The sequence below is a fragment of the Entelurus aequoreus genome, linkage group LG03, assembly GCF_033978785.1.
Source record: "Entelurus aequoreus isolate RoL-2023_Sb linkage group LG03, RoL_Eaeq_v1.1, whole genome shotgun sequence".
Taxonomy (NCBI): Eukaryota; Metazoa; Chordata; class Actinopteri; order Syngnathiformes; family Syngnathidae; genus Entelurus; species Entelurus aequoreus.
The window spans coordinates 46,971,514-46,991,199 of NC_084733.1; the positions used below are offsets into that span (position 1 = coordinate 46,971,514).

The 19,686-nt window shown below is 44.5% G+C and overlaps 1 protein-coding gene across 1 annotated transcript in view; it reads right to left on the reverse strand.

Annotated features, from left to right (window-relative positions):
* Positions 1 to 16,219, reverse strand: part of arid1b (AT-rich interactive domain 1B) — a 692,248-nt gene extending 676,029 nt beyond the window's left edge. The window contains exon 1 of the mRNA XM_062041960.1: positions 16,165 to 16,219. The gene's annotated coding sequence lies outside the window, so the exon portion shown is untranslated. The remainder of the gene's footprint in view (positions 1 to 16,164) is intronic.
* Between the last annotated feature and the right edge of the window lie 3,467 nt (positions 16,220 to 19,686).

The window sequence follows — 19,686 nt, forward strand, 5'->3', positions numbered from 1 at the left end:
ATGTACAAGCTTTTACTAAAATTTTTGTAGAGCCTGGAACCCATTATTCTTATTGAGAGAAGTACAAACTTTTCTATTTACGAGCCTTGTTCAAGAATCAGTTATGTTCGTAAATTGAGGTTCCACTGTATGTATAAGGGGCGGCGTGGCGAAGTTGGTTGAGTGGCCGGGTCAGCAATCGGAGTGTTGCTGGTTACTGGGGTTCAATCCCCACCTTCTACCTTCCTAGTCACGCCCGTTGTGTCCTTGGGAAAGACACTTCACCCTTGCTCCTGATGGCTGCTGGTTAGCGCCTTGCATGGCAGCTCCCGCCATCAGTGTGTGAATGTGTGTGTGAATGGGTGAATGTGGAAATACTGTCAAAGCGCTTTGAGTACCTTGAAGGTAGAAAAGCGCTATACAAGTATAACCCATTTATTATTTATCATTTATTTATTTGGGGAACTTTAACACCTTAAAATCCATTCTCCTAACGTTCTCTACCCAAATACACAGAAAAATACACTGCAGTCGAACAACGACTGTTAGTCCAACAAAGTTTTATCTGTAACAAAGGCACTGCAAGTGAAGGCTTTCATAACAAACAAAGGCATTTGGAACGATTTTGAATTAGGCTAATTAGGTTTTTGTTTTGTTTGTTGTTCAGGAGCCATGATCAAAGTGATATTTCACCAATTTGTGTCAGTTCCACAGGAGAGCGGAAGAGTTGGGGGGGGGGGGGGGGGGCTGCCTATTAATCTCTGCAGGTTTAGTGTAGTGTGTGTTAGGGGCATTAATCAAAACAAGACAATTATGAATAATGAAAAGCGTTATTCAGAAATGAAACAAATCTCTACAACTTATCAGTGAAGGAATATGCTTTTTTTCTACACTTTTTCCTAATTTTTCAGCTCCCGGCCTCAATTCCAGTGTGCGCACAATCCTCTCTACCCTGTCTGAAAGGAAACATAAAATCAAAGGGATGAGGATGGATTGACCCAGGAGCTCAAAGTCTGAGAGCAACGGGCTGTTTTGATCTAATCTAATATTTATGAATAACTTCCTTGATATTTCCTTTGCACAGTCGGCTTGTACAGTGTTACACAATGATGTCTTAGAGGGACGGTGACGGAGATCAAACGGGGCTTGGGCACAGTATTCAGAGGGCTCTCTCTCGCTCTGTGGAGCCTGAGAAGGATCCCGGCAGCGAGCTATCTAACTCTGATCGAAATGCAAGCTCGGCGAGGCTGTGGCATGGAGTGTGATGATATTTTTATTTGTGTCACTGTCAAACAGAAATGGGTGCACAGATGGAAAACACTGTCACTATTTGAACAAGACGATGAGCGTGACAGTGTCTCTTGTCATTTCATCCTCTGCATCTTTGCCCATGTTGGTGGGTTTTTTTGTTGGGGGGTTTGCCATAGAGATGATTCCTCTGTCTGCCTATATGCTTGTCTTTCATAGAGTTGAGTCAAGGCTGTTTGGATCAGTAATGGCCTCACACAAAGTCAAGTGTCCTCAGACATGTTATTTGCCCAAAGTGTCCTTGTTCCAAGCATCTATTGTTAGCTTAATAGAGGCTAATGACACTGAGACTCTAATTATGGAGGCCAACGATAACCCCTGATAATATTACGGGCAAAGTGGGTAATTTGTGGCAGTTCTGTTGAAGGGTTGAAGGGAGGCGATGAAAAGAAGGCAGGGGGTATGAGGGGGAATTGTGGAGGGGTCTTGTTTTCTTGTGTCATTTCTTCGTCCTCCGTCACCCTAATAATTCCCAAAGAACAGAGAGGCAAACAGCGGTAGAATATAAATGGAGTGTGCGACATTGTAGTCGTGCCCCCATTCAAATGGAATATTTTATTATATTAGGGCCCATTAACAGGTAATTTCTCACCAGACTTCATGTGTGTGTACTCCTGTTTGATGAAGTCCCTGCACAGCACAGCTCAAGTGCCAGTTCATCTTATTTAGAGCATATATTACACATACAAAAACAGCAAGATTCAATGGCGGATCAGTCATATTGTATATAACGTGTTCAGGGAGGGCTTTACGATTTTTTTCTCTCTAAGGGCTTGACGGATATACATGGGGGGGCTAAGAAAATAATACATTTTTATGACTTCTATTCACATTTTTCAATAAAAACAGTTATGATACACAGCACAAGCATGTTCAATATAAAAGTAGTTTTAACAGAAATTGGCGAAAGAATATTCAACAAAATAGTAAAGTCTAACACAAGTAACGATAGTTAAAATGTTTCTGTCATGGCGTGGGCACAATCCCGCATGTCATCTGCGGCAAGCTCTGCCGGCACCTCCGCTGGCAGCACGCCAGCACATGCCCCTGCTCGGTCTGGCCGCATCGCGGCCATGCGTGGGCAAAGCTGCAGACAATCACTAATCAGCGCACCTTGGACTAATGAGGGCAGGCAGCATAAAGACCAGTGGACCCGAAGATCCTTTGCCGGAACGTAGTTCACTTTCGCAGTAAGCATCCCGTCTCTGGCTTCCCTCCCTCGTACTTGCTCTCTCTCTCTGACTTCCCTGTTTCCGTGTTTTATGTCCGTTGTGTCTCCCGCAGTACTTCCCCTGTCTTCCGTGGTCGAGCTGTGTGCCTCGACTTCCCTCTGGATTCCAGACTGCCTTCCCCGACCCTCGACCCCTGCTTGGACACGGACCTCGTTGCTTCTCTCCAGCCCCTGACCGCTTGCCTGCCTACGGACTGCCTTCTCGCCTTGCCCCTTTGGTCTGATGAAAGATCCATCCAACACGCACATACGACAAACCCTGGTAACATTTACCTGCTTAATTCTACACATCGTTTTTGCACCTATCACTTAGAGTAGCATACACATCCCACACATTCATCAAGAGGTTCAATAAACCTATTGAACTGATTCCTGCCGTGGTGTTGTCTTCTTCCCCCGCCGTACTTAACAGTTTCACATGCAAAGGACAGCGCTCATACGGCTGCTAATAACCAGACGATGCATCCAAAATGCAACAACAAGTGTCTTTATGTCATATGCATAATTATAAAAACAGACAAGTATATGCATTGACAAAATATTGTTTCGGATCACAACATTATTAATAGTAAAATTAATATTATATCTATATGCTACAAAGTGCAGGTGCATTTACTGCAACAAGAAGTGCAAACAGCTTGTGTTTAATGATTCGGTTAACAAAATCATAATTTCAGAAATAAAATTAATAATTACATCAACAACATAGGCTGTAGTGCACACACACTAATGATTAGGTCAAAATTAAAGTAATAATATACAGAATCCACAGCAAGAAGTGCAATTGGGCACACACTTAGAGAGTGTAAAAGGAACTGGCTCATCACAATATTGAGGATTATATTTCTACTGCTAACAAAAATACATGACACGACCTGCTGTGCCTTTGTTACAGTATAACGTCACACAGGAGTACACAATCCATAAAGGTTGACTGGAGACAACTGTCCTCTTCTTGTTTGTTGAATATGTTTCAGAGTTGCATCCATTCAACTTTTACGAATTATATACAGTTGTGCTCATAAGTTTACATACCATGGGAGAATTTATGATTTCTTGGCCATTCTTCAGAGAATATGAATGATAACACAGAAACCTTTCTCCCACTCATGCTTAATGGTTGTGTGAAGCTATTTATTGGCAAACAACTGTGTTTACTCTTTTTAAATCAAAATGACAAAAGAAAGTACCCAAATGACCCTGATCAAAAGTTTACATACCCCAGTGACTTTGATCTTATAACATGCACAGAAGTTGACACAAACAGGTTTGAATGGCCAATCAAGGTTCCAATCCTCACCTGTGACATGTTTGTTTGTAATTAATGTGTGTGTATAAAAGGTCAGTGAGTTTCTGGGCTTCTGACAGACCATTGCCTCTTTCATCCAGTGCTGCACAGATGTTTCTGGATTCTTAGTCATGGGGAAGGCAAACTAATTGTCAAAGGATCTGCGAGAAAAGGTAATTGAACTGCATAAAACAGGAAAGGGGTATAAAAATATATCCAAGGAATTGAGAATGCCAATCAGCAGTGTTCAAACGCTGATTAAGAAGTGGAAAATGAGGGATTTAGGTAGACCAGCAAAGATTTCAGCCACAACTGCCAGGAAAATTGTTCGAGATGCAAAGAAAAATCCACAAATAACTTCAGCTGAAATACAGGACTCTCTGAAAAATTGTGGTGTGGCTGTTTCCAGATGCACAATAAGGAGGCACTTGAAGAAACATGGGCTGCATGGTCGAGTCGCCAGAAGAAAGCCATCACTCCAAATGACTTTGTTCCAGAAGTTTTGAGGCTTGTCTCTGTGCTGTTTGGCGTAATATAAGCGGGATACTTTGTGACATTTGTGCAGAAATGGCTTTCTTCTGGCGACTCGACCATGCAGCCCATTTTTCTTTAAGTGCCTCCTTATTGTGCATCTTGAAACAGCCACACCACAATTTTTCAGAGAGTCCTGTATTTCAGCTGAAGTTATTTGTGGATTTTTCTTTGCACCTCGAATAATTTTCCTGGCAGTTGTGGCTGAAATCTTTGCTGGTCTACCTGAATCCCTAATTTTCCTCTTTTTAATCAGCGTTTGAACACTGCTGATTGGCATTCTCAATTTTTTGGATATCTTTTTATACCCCTTTCCTGTTATATGCAGCTCAATTACCTTTTATCGCAGATCCTTTGACAATTATTTTGCCTTCCCTATGACTAAGAATCCAGAAACATCTGTGCAGCACTGGATGAAAGAGGCAATGGTCTGTCAGAAGCCCAGAAACTCACTGACCTTTTATACACACACATTAATTACAAACAAACATGTCAGAGGTGAGGATTGGAACCTTGATTAGCCATTCAAACCTGTTTGTGTCAACTTTTGTGCATGTTATCAGATCAAAGTCACTGGGGTATGTAAACTTTTGATCAGTGTCATTTGGGTACTTTCTTTTGTCATTTTGATTTAAAAAGAGTAAACACAGTTGTTTGCCAATAGATAGCTTCACACAACCATTAAGCATGAGTGGAAGAAAGGTTTTTGTGCTATCATTCATATTCTCTGAAGAATGGCCAAGAAATCATAAATTCTCCCAGGGTATGTAAACTTATGAGCACGACTGTATACACACATATTCTTATACTACTTGACTCAAGCAGAATTGAATTGATGCACAGGTTTTGGAGTAATGTACATATATGGGAAGCAACAAATATTTATAGTGCAAAATTAGCAAAATATAATATTTTGTTCTGAGAGACTTTTTCTGCCTTACTTTAGAATAAAAATAAACATATTTATTTAACAGAAGTCTGTCCTGCTTAACTTAAAACAGTATACATTCAGTGTGTAGCTTCATGACAGAGCAGAGGTCACCAATGTGCATCACTATGAACAAAAAATGCATAGGAGTGGTGAGATATTTAATTAATATGACTGGCAACATTTCCATTGTCCTTTTTCATGAAGCAGGTCTCTCCAGTCAAACGACGTGGTCATTGTCTTTTTGCTATATTGTGATACTGTGTCAATAAATAGTAGCATCAGTGTCACGGCTTGTCACCCCAGGCCATGCCTTATTTTGAGTTTTTTGGCATTTTCCGGAGTTTTATGATTTAGTTCAGGTCTCGCGCAATTATTATTATTTTTTTTTCTGGTTTGATTTGTCCTTCCTGAAGCAACTTGATCCTTTCTTGAGAGGGCGGTTAGATCCACCTGAGGTGTATTAGTAATTAGACAGCCTTCTTAAGCCAGCGCTCGAGAATTGACTGCTGTGGCACGCTGTTGATTCATTTCACGCCTCATCGTAAGTGTAGCCTTGTTTTGAATTCCTCATAGTCTTTGTGTGCACTCCTAACCGCACTAGTGTTTTGTTTTTTCGTGCACTTCCCTGCACGAGGGTGTTTTGTGTAGAATTTGACTACTTCTGTAATTAAATATTCTTCTACCTGCAAGCTGCATTCGTGCATTTCCATTTGCATCTTGAAATCACGCCAACTACGGCTAACATGCGGCCCCGCAAGTGTGACAATAAGGAATTAACAGAACACTTATAAAATATTAAGAGTTCAAGCAATATTGTTTGACACTTTAGTGAGTTACTGTATCACCAACTAACTGGTGGAGACCCCTTGTGGTTAGAGTGTCTACCCTGGTAGGTTGTGAGTTCAAACCCCGGCCGAGTCATACCAAAGACTATAAAAATGAGACATTACCTCCTTGTCCGGCACTCAGCATCAAGGGTTGGAATTGGGGGTTAAATCACCAAAAAAAATTTCTCGAGCATGGCAACCGCTGCTGCTCACCGCTCCCCTCACCTCCCAGGGGGTGGAACAAGGGGATGGGTCAAATGCAGAGGACAAATTTCACCACACCTAGTGTGTATGTGACTATGAGTGGTACTTTAACTTTAACTTTAACTAGTGTTTTGAGGGCAAGACATTGTTATGACCGCAAGAGAGCAGAGTTGCTATCAATAGCACGTACCTCGCAGACATGATAGCCACATTAGTAGCTTCCCTGTTGGACAAAATCAATCTCCCATTGGCAACCATAGATGCATTATACATCTGCCAGGAAGTTATGTGGTCTGTATAACATTCAATGTGGTCTGTTATTCTTATTAAAGTATGAAAATGAATGTATACTATGTAGTGTAATTATTATTAAAATATTTTTGGACCAAATTATTACTTTAAAGTAACACATTTATCTTTTGTTATCTATTTTACATACATAGCCCTGCACTTTACTTCATACCTCTTGTTTTCGTACAGAGAACGGACAAGGATTGAAATAAAAAGATGAGCGCAGCAAACGACTTTGGTCTATTTGAAAAATTTTCCAAAAAACAGTCATAGTGTCAAGGTTACTTTTCCTGTTTTATCCGCAATTTCTTCGCTTTCTGCAGCACTTACTTTTTTTTATTTCTCTTCGCACTCCATGCAGAGAAATAACAGCAAGATGGCGCAACCAAACTTGATAGTTGATACTGTTACGCGATTGGCTGTTTAATGTGTCCCTCTTATTGCTCATTCGCCTTTGTTCATGCAACCGTCCATCCATCCATTTTCCACCGCTTATTCCCTTCGGGGTCACAGGGGGCGCTGGAGACTATCTCAGCTACAACCAACCATACTTCATTCTTCCCGGTTTCTTCTGACCCCAAAACATATAATATACACTATATTGCCAAAAGTATTTGGCCACCTGCCTTGACTCACATATGTACTTGAAGTGCCATCCCATTCCTAACCCATAGGGTTCAATATGATGTCGGTCCACCTTTTGCAGCTATTACAGCTTCAACTCTTCTGGGAAGGCTGTCCACAAGGTTGCGGAGTGTGTTTATAGGAATTTTCAACCATTATTCCAAAAGCGGATTGGTGAGGTCACACACTGATGGTCGAGAAGGCCTGGCTCTCAGTCTCCATTCTAATTCATCCCAAAGGTGTTCTATCGGGTTCAGGTCAGGACTCTGTGCAGGCCAGTCAAGTTCATCCACACCAGACTCTGTCATCCATGTCTTTATGGACCTTGCTTTGTGCACTGGTGCACAGTCATGTTGGAAGAGGAAGAGGCCTGCTCCAAACTGTTCCCACAAGGTTGGGAGCATGGAATTGTCCAAAATGTTTTGGTATCCTGGAGCATTCAAAGTTCCTTCCACTGGAACTAAGGGGTCAAGCCCAACTCCTGAAAAACAACCCCACACCATAATTCCTCCTCCACCGAACTTCACACTCGGTACAATGCAGTCCAAAATGTACCGTTCTCCTGACAACCTCCAAACCCAGACTCTTCCATCAGATTGCCAGATGAAAAAGCGTGATTCATCACTCCAGAGAACGCGTCTCCACTGCACCAGAGTCCAGTGGCGACGTGCTTTATACCACCACTAGAGTTTGTTCCCAAACTCTTCCATTTTCTTCTAATAAAGCCAACAGTTGACTTTGGAATATTTAGGAGCGAGGAAATTTCACGACTGGATTTGTTGCACAGGTGGCATCCTATGACAGTTCCACGCTGGAAACCACTGAGTTCCTGAGAGCGGCCCATTCTTTCACAAATGTTTGTATAAACAGTCTTCATGCCTAAGTGCTTGATTTTATACACCTGTCGCCCGGCCAAGTGATTAAGACACTTGATTCTGATCATTTGGATGGGTGGCCAAATACTTTTGACAATATAGTGTATATATTAAATGTTTTATCGTACATATTTTTTATTGCTATCGATTACGTGTTTATCGCAACATACACTGATATTGTTTTATCAGCATAGCCCCACTCTAAATTACTATTTGGATTGCTCAACAAACACCTGGGCGTATCTGCCGACACAATTTATGAAATACACTAGCCTAGTTTGGAAAAATACTACCAGATATGGATAATCCGCTGACGTCACTAGTGGGACATCACCATTGGGGAAAATCCCAATGGGTCGTTTTGAGGAAGTATGAAGACAGGCAAGTCTGTTTTGTAAACTTCTCTACAATGCCTTCATGATGTGATTTCAAATCTTCGGGACTCATGCAGATCCCAAGGACACAACAACAGGTACCAATAGCTAGGAAATGTTGGTTTTGACTGTAGCTAAACATATTTCTGACAGGGATATTGCCCTCCCTGTACCGCCGACCCTGACTGTGTTTGCTGGAGAACCACAACACTGTCTAAGGCAGTGGTTCTTAACCTGGGTTCGATCAAACCCTGGGGGTTCGATAAGTCAGCCTCAGGGGTTCGGCAGAGCCTCCGCCGCGGATGTCAAGACACACCTGACTCATTGTGTGAATAAAAACTTCTCCCTATTGGCGTATTATGGATACCCCCAAACAATGTTCCTTCTAATTTTCCATCTGATTTGCAGGTGTGTAATTTGTTGTAAGTTCATGCACTATGTTGGTTTCGTTATTTGAACAAGGAGATGTTCATGCACGGTTCATTTTGTGCCCCAGTAAAAAAAACATATAACTTGGTCTTGAATTTAAAAAATAAAAAAACATTTTATTTTTCACTTGAGAAGGGTTCGGTGAATGCGCATATGAAACTGGTGGGGTTCGGTGCCTCCAACAATGTTAAGAACCACTGGTCTAAGGACAAATATGTTGGGACACCTGCATGGTCATCATTACAGCCATAACAAAAGAGTAAATTGTTATTTGTAGCTTAACAATAAACTAGTTCTGGGCCTGACCTTGGTAAATCAATTCCTACCAAATAGGAATTATTAATTACAAATTAAATGTTTTCATAGCTAGAGAATTTTAAAAAAAACTGTTTATGACCTTCTAAATATGTTTTTTAACATAACGAGAGCCCTCCAGACATGAAATAACACCCTTTAATTCACATTTAGAGTCATTTAATTAAATTTGGTTATGCTGCCTAAGGCTGGGCCAATCTAGTGGCCAACACCACTGTATTATAAAATGTTTAGTTCATTTAGAAATTTTTATACTTAGGGCAATAAAGTCATTAAATAAACTAACCAAAAAATCTGCAATAGAGTGAAGGCGCAAACTTGGAAGCGCAATGTGGCGAGGGACCACTGAACTGACTGCATGAATTTGTGTCCATTCAACCAAAATGACATTTATAAGGACATAGTACAATAAATGTTGTAATTAATGCCAAAGATGCTTGACAGGTTTGAGGTCACGGCTCACAAGTTACACCGCTTACAAATCATCCCAGGCCTGCCCTTATTGGCTTTGCTTAAAGTAGTGGGGCACAGACATGCTAGGAAGAGAACATCAAGTGTTCAAATTATTCTTACAAAGTTGGTCAATATGAAGTATAGAGTGGTTATAGGTCAGTCTTTAAGGATTAGTGACCCAAGAGTAGGGAGTTAAAATCTTCCACAGACAAACTATGTGGAAGTTAGGACTACTTCGTGAGCAGTGACAATATTAAACAACAAAAAACGTTAAAAAAGTGTATATTTATTAATGTCATTAATAATAAGGAAAGAGAACTAAAGGGAACCAACCTATTAGCTGAATCATTCATTTATTGACAACTTGTCCAAAAGACTTTTGTGTACAATAATGCAACACACATTAATTGACAGGCTAAATATGCTAAAATCATTTTTGCATCTGATAAGACAGGAATTCCTCTGAACATAAGTTAGGACTCCTGTAACTTAATCATTTCAGAAGTGAAAGACGTCAGAATGGAACTAAACACGTGTAAGGAACAAGTCAAAGCACCCAGGACTCCAATAAAACAAGGGCAAAACGGGATGAGATAGGACAACACAGCTCTGCATCTGATGATCTTCATCATCTTGCTGTATTTTTTATTAGTTTTCTTTGGATTTTTTTCTGTGATCAGAGTTACACATCAGTAATGATTAGTCAATTAAACATTAAGATTGTAATGATGATAGGGATGGGTACCTTTCACATTTGAACCCATACTGTATCGGCTCAAATCTGCACTCAAACGTACCAATTTTTAGTACTTTTTTTTGTGTTCATGTAGTAATAAACGGCTTCCTACCCCCTCCGAAGACATGCACCTGGGGATAGGTTGATTGGCAACACTAAATTTGCCCTAGTGTGTGAATGTGAGTGTGAATGTTGTCTGTCTATCTGTGTTGGCCCTGCAATGAGCTTGTCCAGGGTGTACCCCGCCTTCCGCCCGAATGCAGCTGAGGTAGGCTCCAGCATCCCCCGCGACCCCGAGAGGGACAAGCGGTAGAAAATAGACAGATGGATGCATCTTAGTTTTAGTTATACTTTTGATTACCAAATTTGGAGGTGTTGAAGTCACCATGTCAAATCGCTAATGCTAATCAATAACATCTGTATGGCATATCCAATTACCATTGAGCTTGCTGAAATAACGGAGCTTTACTTTTGACCGTTTTCTATCAGGCTGGCAGCCCCAGCGTCATGGGCGGGCCCGGGCTGTGCCCGCCCACAGAGTCAGCCGTGCTCGCCCTGGGCTGGAAACTGTATATTTTATTTGGGTCTGGTTTTTTACATCAGAGTAGGTAAAATGAGACGATATTTAATCAAAACAAAGGCACGTTGACGATAACAAAATTACCTGACAATTTAGTTGAGAATAAAAAAGAGCCAAAAACGTTGACAGAAACGAAATCCAATCATATTTAATTTTGTCTTGTCAATGGATGGGATATGATCCAATTACAGCTCTATAAGCAGGCAAGTCATCGATCGCGGCATCACAACTGTAAGTTAAATCTATTATGTGCTTGCTCGCTAAACCTTCCCTGGCTTCATCTGCCCACAATTGATTACTACATGTAAGGGAGACACTTATATTTGTGGTTATCATCAGGATATGTGTTTGAAATCATTTAAGCCTTTATCGTGTCCGAAAAATGAAAGAGTTTGCCATTTTTATGGTATTAATGAGATTGCAAAGAACTGTTGTTGATCCGATGTTGATGTGCTATAAACTTATCTTTTTATTTAGAAGCTGCATACAATATTAACTGTTCATGCTCATAATAAATATTAATTAAGTGTTTGGAAGTATTAATTCAATCAATGTACTTTTAGTTGCCAAAAAGGGAGTCAATGTAATACTTTGATATTTACATATCTGATCTGTGCATACATAATTAGATTACCCTTAAGAGAGTTACATATATGATATTAAAGGCCTACTGAAATGAATTTTTTTTATTTAAACGGGGATAGCAGATCTATTCTATGTGTCATACTTGATCATTTCGCGATATTGCCATATTTTTGCTGAAAGGATTTAGTATAGAACAACGACGATAAAGATTGCAACTTTTGGTATCTGATAAAAAAAAGGCTTGCACCTACCGGAAGTAGCGTGACGTAGTCAGTTGAACATATACGCAAAGTTCCCTATTGTTTACAATGATGGCCGCATGAAGTGAGAGAGATTCGGACCGAGAAAGCGACAATTTCCCCATTAATTTGAGCGAGGATGAAAGATTTGTGGATGAGTAAAGTGCAAGTGAAGGACTAGTGGGGAGTTGAAGCTATTCAGATAGGGAAGATGCTGTGAGAGCCGGGGGTGACCTGATATTCAGCTGGGAATGACTACAACAGTAAATAAACACAAGACATATATATACTCTATTAGCCACAACACAACCAGGCTTATATTTAATATGCCACAAATTAATCCTGCATAAAAACACCTGCGTGTTTGTTATGCTAGCTCCTAGCTCCTCTGCTAGCTCCTAGCTCCATAGAACACGCCAATACAATTCAAACACCTGATCAACACACACAATCACTCAGCCCAAAAGACCGTTTACCTAACCCAAGGTTCATAAGTCAAAGTCAAAGTCAAAGTCAGCTTTATTGTCAAACAACTGTTTGTACAGGACATACAGGTGGACGAAATTGCGTTCCTCTCACATCCACGGTGTCTATAAATATAAAGTGTAAAAGAAAAATAAAAAAGACAACAATTTAAACAGTCGCATGAGGGGGGGGAAAAATATACAGGGGAAGAAGATATTACCAGAATATCTATAATATCTATCTAAGTATTCAGATGGGAGTGCAAAGTGCAATGTAAACAGTGTAAACAGTTAAAACAGTTAGCAGCATTTTGAGTCCGGAGTAAAGTGGCTAAGTGATAGATGGTGTGTGTGTGTGTGTGTGTGTGTGTGTGTGTGTGTGTGGGTGAGTGGGGGGGGGGGGGGGGTGGGGTGTAGTGTCTCAGTTCACAGTTCAGTTCAGATCAGATTGCAGGGCAGAGTGAGAAGGGGGGGGGGGGCCGGGAGAGAGTTCAGCTTCCTGACAGCCTGATGGATGAAGCTGTCTCTCAGCCTACAGCTTCGAGCTCGGAGGCTTCTCAGTCGTCTGCCGGATGGCAGCAGTCTGAAGAAGCCGTGTGAGGGGTGTGTGATGTCGCCTGCCACGCGGAGTGCTTTGCGTGACAGGCGTGTGTTGTAAATGTCCTGGAGGGAGGGGAGGGGGGCACCAACGATCTTCTCAGCTGCCCTAACTGTGCGCTGCAGCGTCCTGCGGCAGGACGCCGTGCAGCCTCCGTACCACACAGTTATGCAGCTGGTCAGGATGCTCTCGATGACGCCCCGGTAGAAGGAGTGCATGATGGAGGCTGAGGCTTTTGCTCTTCGCAGTTTGCGGAGGAAGTAGAGGCGCTGTTGAGCCCTCTTGGCCAGTGATGCAGTGTTGGTTTTCCAGGAGAGGTCATCTGTGATGTGCACACCCAGGAATTTGGTGCTGCTCACTCTCTCCACCACCACACCGTTGATGGTCAGAGGAGGGTGCTGGGTGTGCGCTCTCCTGAAGTCCACAACAATCTCCCTTGTTTTCTCTACATTGAGAGAGAGATTGTTGTCACCGCACCATGTGGCCAGTTGGCTCACCTCGTCTCTGTAGCTGGTCTCATCGTTATTGTGGATGAGACCTACCACAGTTGTGTCGTCCGCAAACTTGACGAAGAGGTTGGTGCTGTGCTTCGGCGTGCAGTCGTGGGTCAGCAGGGTGAAGAGAAGGGGGCTCAGCACACATCCTTGAGGGGCCCCTGTGTTCATGATGATGGTGCTGGATGTGTACCTGCCGACCCGGACTGCCTGTGGTCTCCCAGTCAGGAAGTCCAGCAGCCAGTTGCACAGCGACGTGTTCAGCCCCAGCCGGTCCAGTTTGTGAATCAGCTGCTGTGGGATGATGGTGTTAAATGCTGAACTGAAGTCTATGAACAGCATCCTGGCGTAGGAGTCTTTAGTGTCCAGGTGGGTGAGAGCTGAGTGGAGGGCTGTGGAGATTGCATCATCGGTCGATCTGTTGGCCCGATATGCAAACTGGTAGGGGTCCAGGGTGGGGGGGAGGATGGACTTGATGTGCTGCAAGACTAGCCGTTCGAAGCACTTCGTGATGATGGGCGTCAGTGCAACGGGACGGTAATCGTTGTAGCTGGATGGGGAAGCCTTCTTGGGAACCGGGATGATGGTGGAGGCTTTGAGGCACGTGGGAACAGCAGCTTGGCTCAGGGAGGTGTTGAAGATGTCCGTGAAGACATCTGTGAGCTCCGCTGCACAGTCTCTCAGCACACGACCAGGTATGTTGTCCGGGCCTCCAGCTTTGCGTGCGTTGACTCTGGAGAGGGAACGCCTCACGCTGGCCGAAGACAGGGACAGCACCTGGTCATCCGGAGGGGGTGGAGTCTTCCGTGCAGGCGTGCTGTTTTGTGCCTCAAAGCGTCCAAAGAACTCGTTCAGGCTGTTCAGCAGAGCGGTGTCACTGTCACAGGTCTGTGGTCGGGGTTTATAGTCCGTGATGGTCTGGATCCCCCGCCACAGGCTCCTGGTGTCTCTGCTGTCACTGAAGCGGTGGGCTATCCTGCTGCCGTACTGCCTCTTAGCATCTCTGATGCCACGGTTCAGGTTGGCCCTGGCTGTTCTCAGGCCAGCCTCATCTCCTGCTCTGAAGGCAGCGTTCCGGGCTCTCAGCAACCTATGGACTTCCCCCGTCAGCCATGGTTTCTGATTTTCCCGTACCGTGATGGTCCTGGTCTCTGTGACATCATCGATGCATTTAGTGATGTATGCAGTGACAGTCTCTGTATATTCCTGTATGTCGATGTGGTGGTTGTAGGTGGCTGCCTGCTTAAAAATGACCCAGTCTGTGGTGTCAAAACAGTCCTGCAGAGCAGAGGAGGCATCCACTGGCCACACCCTCACTTGCTTCTGAACTGGTCTGGTGACTTTAGCCCTCGGCCTGTATGCTGGCATTAGCATGACAGTGAGGTGGTCAGAAGCACCCAGGTGGGGGAGGGGTGACGCCTTGTAAGCTCCTTTCTGAGTGGTGAAGACCATGTCCAGTGTGTTTTTACCTCTTGTAGGAAAGTCAATGTGTTGATGTAGCTGTGGACACACTGACTTGAGGTTAGCCTGGTTGAAATCACCAGCCACGATGAGGAAGCCGTCTGGATGGGCTGTCTGGTGTTCGGTGATGGCACAGTTCAGTTCAGATAGTGCCCTGTCTCTGTCCTTGTTGTTAGAGCAGGGGGGAATATAAACAGCAGCTAGTAGAATGGCTGCAAACTCCCTCGGTAGGTGGAAAGGCCGACACTTTAAAAACATGAACTCCACCAGGGCTGAGCAGTGCTTCTGTGTAACAACAGTGTCCTTACACCATGCATCACTGATGTAAACACAGACCCCGCCACCGCGGGTCTTACCTCCTGCAGTGAGGGCCCTGTCTGCCCGATAGCATGTTAGCTGGTCGAGCTGGATGGCGGAGTCCGGGATGCCGTCGTGGAGCCACGTTTCGGTGAACACAAAAGCACAACACTCTCTCACCGTCTTCTGTGTGGATCGGATGAGCTGTATGTGGTCCCGTTTGTTGTCCAGGGAGCGTACGTTGGCTAGGAGGATGGATGGAATAGCCGGCTTGTTTGGGCTAGCCGCTAGCCTGGCTCGGATACCTCCGCGCTTGCCGCGCTTCCGCCTTCTCGCACACCGCTTGCGGCGCCTCCTCTGCGGGCACGGAGCAGCTGTGGGGGTCGGTGTTGTGGTGGGCCGCCGGAGTAATCCGAGGCTTCGTAGCACCTCGACGTCCGCCGGGTTTAAGTCCTTAACTCCGGTGCTGCCTATGGTGAGCAGTCCCTCACGGCTGTATGTTTGCCGTGGGGCAGATAAACGCGACGAACACTTACACACACGAGACGAAAAAACACACGTAAAACAAGAAAACACCGCATTATCAGGAGAGAGAGTGGTCGCTGCATGTACACGCGCCGCCATTTTGCTTTCATAAAGCTTATATATTTAAAAAAAGTTACGTACGTGACGCGCACATACGGTAAGTTGTCAAATGTTTAGCAGCCAAGGCTGCATACTCACGGTACCTGATATTCAGCTGGGAATGACTACAACAGTAAATAAACACAAGACATATATATACTCTATTAGCCACAACACAACCAGGCTTATATTTAATATGCCACAAATTAATCCTGCATAATAACACCTGCGTGTTTGTTATGCTAGCTCCTAGCTCCTCTGCTAGCTCCTAGCTCCATAGAACACGCCAATACAATTCAAACACATGATCAACACACACAATCACTCAGCCCAAAAGACCGTTCACCTAACCCAAGGTTCATAAAGCTTATATATTTTAAAAAAGTTACGTACATACGCAAAAAAAAGCCAAAGCTGCATACTCACAGTAGCACGTCTGCGTCTTTGTCATCCAAATCAAAGTAATCCTGGTAAGAGTCTGTGTTGTCCCAGTTCTCTACAGGCGTCTGTGTATCCAAGTCAAAAGCCCTCCTGGTTAGAGTTCCATCTTGACTGCATCTTTCGGGAATGTAAACAAAGAAGCGCCGGCTGTGTACTGTTGTGGCTGACTACGTTCGAAAAATACGTCCATTTCGCACCGACAACTTTCTTCTTTGCTTGCTCGGCTTCCTTCTCCATAATGCAATGAACATGATTGAAACAGATTCACGAACACAGATGTCCAGAATACTGTGGAATTATGAAATGAAAACAGAGCTTTTTCGTATTGGCTTCAATGTGGAAGGCATACCCGTGTTCGCCGGTCTACGTCACGCGCATACGTCATCCTCAGAGGCGTTTCGAACCGGAAGTTTAGCGGCAAATTTAAAATGTCACTTTATAAGTTAACCCGGCCGTATTGGCATGTGTTATAATGTTAAGATTTCATCATTGATATATAAACTATCAGACTGCGTGGTCGGTAGTAGTGGGTTTCAGTAGGCCTTTAAAGTACATACTGTACTGTTTGCGCTTTTAAGTACCGTTTATAAAGCTGATATCAAACCCAAATGACAACTTATGGCTGCCAAAGTGATTCAAAGTAATAATTTGATATTGACACAGCTCATCTGTGCATCTCCTAAGGTTAGTCTCCAAATTGATGCACAGATGAGGTGTGTCAATATCAAAAGTATTACTTTCAATCCATTTTTGGCAACCAAGAATACATTGATTTAATGAACACATCCAAACACTTGATTAATATGCGTTATGAGCATGAACAAAGAACAGTTAATACTGTATGTAGCTTTTGAACAAGAAAGAGGTTTTAGCACATCAACATCGGTTCTTTACAATATCATTATTATTTTGGCAACTCTTATCATTTTTTGGACACGATAAAGGCTTAAACAATTTCAAACACATATTGTTACATCCATCCATCCATCTTCAACCGCTTATCCGGAATCGGGTCGCGGGGACAACAGCTCTAGCAGAAACCCCCAGACTTCCCTCTACAGGGCAACATTAGCAACTTCCTCCTGGGGAATCCCAAAGCGTTCCCAGGCCAGAGAGGATATGTAATCCCCCCATCTGGTCCTTGGCCTGCCACGAGGTCTCCTCCCTGTAGGACGTGCAACGAGGACCTCCCTAGGGAGACGCTCGTGAGGCATCCGCATGAGATGACCGAACCACCGAAGCTGGCTCCTTTCCAAGCGAAGGAGCAGCGGCTCTACTCCGAATCTCTCTCGGGTGACTGAACTTCTCACCCTATCTCTGAGGGAGATGCCAGACACCCTTCTGAGGAAACAAATTTTGGCCACTTGTATCCGCGATCTTATTCTTTCGGTCATGACCCACACTTCATGACCATAGGTGAGAGTAGGAATGTAGATAGCTCGGTAGACTGAGAGGTTTGCCTTCTGGCTCAGCTCTCGTTTCGTCACAACAGTGCGGCAGAGAGACTGCAATACTGCCCCAGCTGCTCCGATTCTCCGGCTGATTTCCTTCTCCATCTTTCCCTGACTTGTGAACAAGACCCGGAGATACTTAAACTCCTCCACCTGGGACAGAGTCTCGTTCTCTACCTGGACTGTACAAACCATCGGTTTCCTGCTGAGAACCATGGCCTCAGATTTGGAGATGCTGATCTTCATTCCAGGCGCTGAACACTCGGCTGCGAACCGATCCAGTGAGAGCTGAAGGTCAGGAACCGAAGGTGCCATCAGGACCACATCATCTGCAAACAGCAGCGACGCACCTTTAGGCCCCCGAGACATATGCCCTCTCCGCCATGGTCACGACTCTGCCTACAAATCCTGTCCATGAAAATCACAAACAGGATAGGTGACAGAGCGCAGCCCTGGCGGAGACCAACCCCCACTGGAAACGGATCCGACTTACACCCGGACACAACTCTCGCTTTGGTTGTACAGAGATTGGATGGCCCTCAGCAGGGTTCCCCTCACCCCGTACTCCCTCAGCACCTCCCACAGGATCTCCCGGGGGACCCGGTCATACGCCTTCTGCAAATCCACAAAGCACATGTAGACTGGATAGGCATACTCCAAGGCCTTCTCCAGGATTCCTGCAAGAGTAAAGAGCTGGTCAGTTGTTCCACGACCAGGACGGAATCCACATTGCTCCTCTTGAATCTGAGGTTCGACTATCGGCCGGACCCTCCTTTCCAGTACCTTGGCGTAAACCTTCCCAGGGAGGCTGAGTAGTGTGATACCCCTGTAGTTAGCACACACCATCTGGTCCCCCTTTTTGAATAACGGAACCACCACCCCAGTCTGCCACTCCCTTGGCACTGTCCCAGACTTCCACGCAATGTTGAAAAGGCGCATCAACCAAGAAAGCCCTTCAACACCCAGTGCCTTCAGCATTTCTGGACGGATCTCGTCAACCACCGGATCTTTGCCACTGTGGAGTTGTCTAACTACCTCAGTGACTTCACTCCGAGAGATCGACGTCGATCCCCCATCATCCTCAGGCTCCGCTCCTGTCAGGGAGGGTGTGTCTGATGTAGTTGGGTTCAGGAGTTCCTCAAAGTGCTCTTTCCAATGCCCTACGACTTCCTCACTTGAAGTCAGCAGAGTCCCATCCTTGCTGTACGCAGCTTGGATGGTTCCCTGCTTCCCCCTCCTGGAGGTGCCGTATGGTCTTCCAGAACAGCTTCGGTGCCGCCCCATAGTCCTTCTCCAAGGATTCCCCGAACTGCTCCCACACCCTCTGCTTAGCCTCGTCCACATGTAGTAATCAAATGTGGACAAACAAAGACCCAGCATTGCAGCTTTAGCAAGCGTGCGCCCTCACACAGCGGGAATACATTTTTGGCAAGGGCCCCCCTGAAAAATTGTAATGCCCCCCCTTAAATGTTTTTCTGCAGCTGGGTCTGCAGGTTGGCTTGCTTTGTTGGCTTGGAAACATGCATTATTACTTTTAAGTCACTCCACTACAAATACACCTGTCTGTCCACTAAAAGTTTTGACATGCTGTCATGGGCAATTTTAGGACGAGATGAAAAAATCCCATGATACAAAAAAACCTGAGTGGAGTAGTAACAGTAGGCTACCTCCATCGGAGCTGCTTCAGTGCTGTTAGTGTTGGACCAGGTTGGGTGTAATTGCAAAATGGGGGATGTAGAGGAGGAGAGGGATGGTTGACAGCTTCATTGAGGTCATCGGGTGGGCACCCTCCTTAACCGGTGTTTCAATGATATGACCACGACACCTCCAGAGGGCTCATCGGCAACACCTGACGTCCCAGGTGAGCCCCCCTCTGCTTTTAACCATTATATGCTATATATAGGTCTTACTAGAACTCCAGATGTTGTCTCTCCTCTTTACCCACAGCCACCGACTAGCTGCCTCTGCTGCTCCTGAGAGGACTTCAATGGTGTTTCGCAGGGTTTGGCCTCAAATTCCAATGCCCTTAAGCAGTCTGATGGTTGTCCGGCCCACA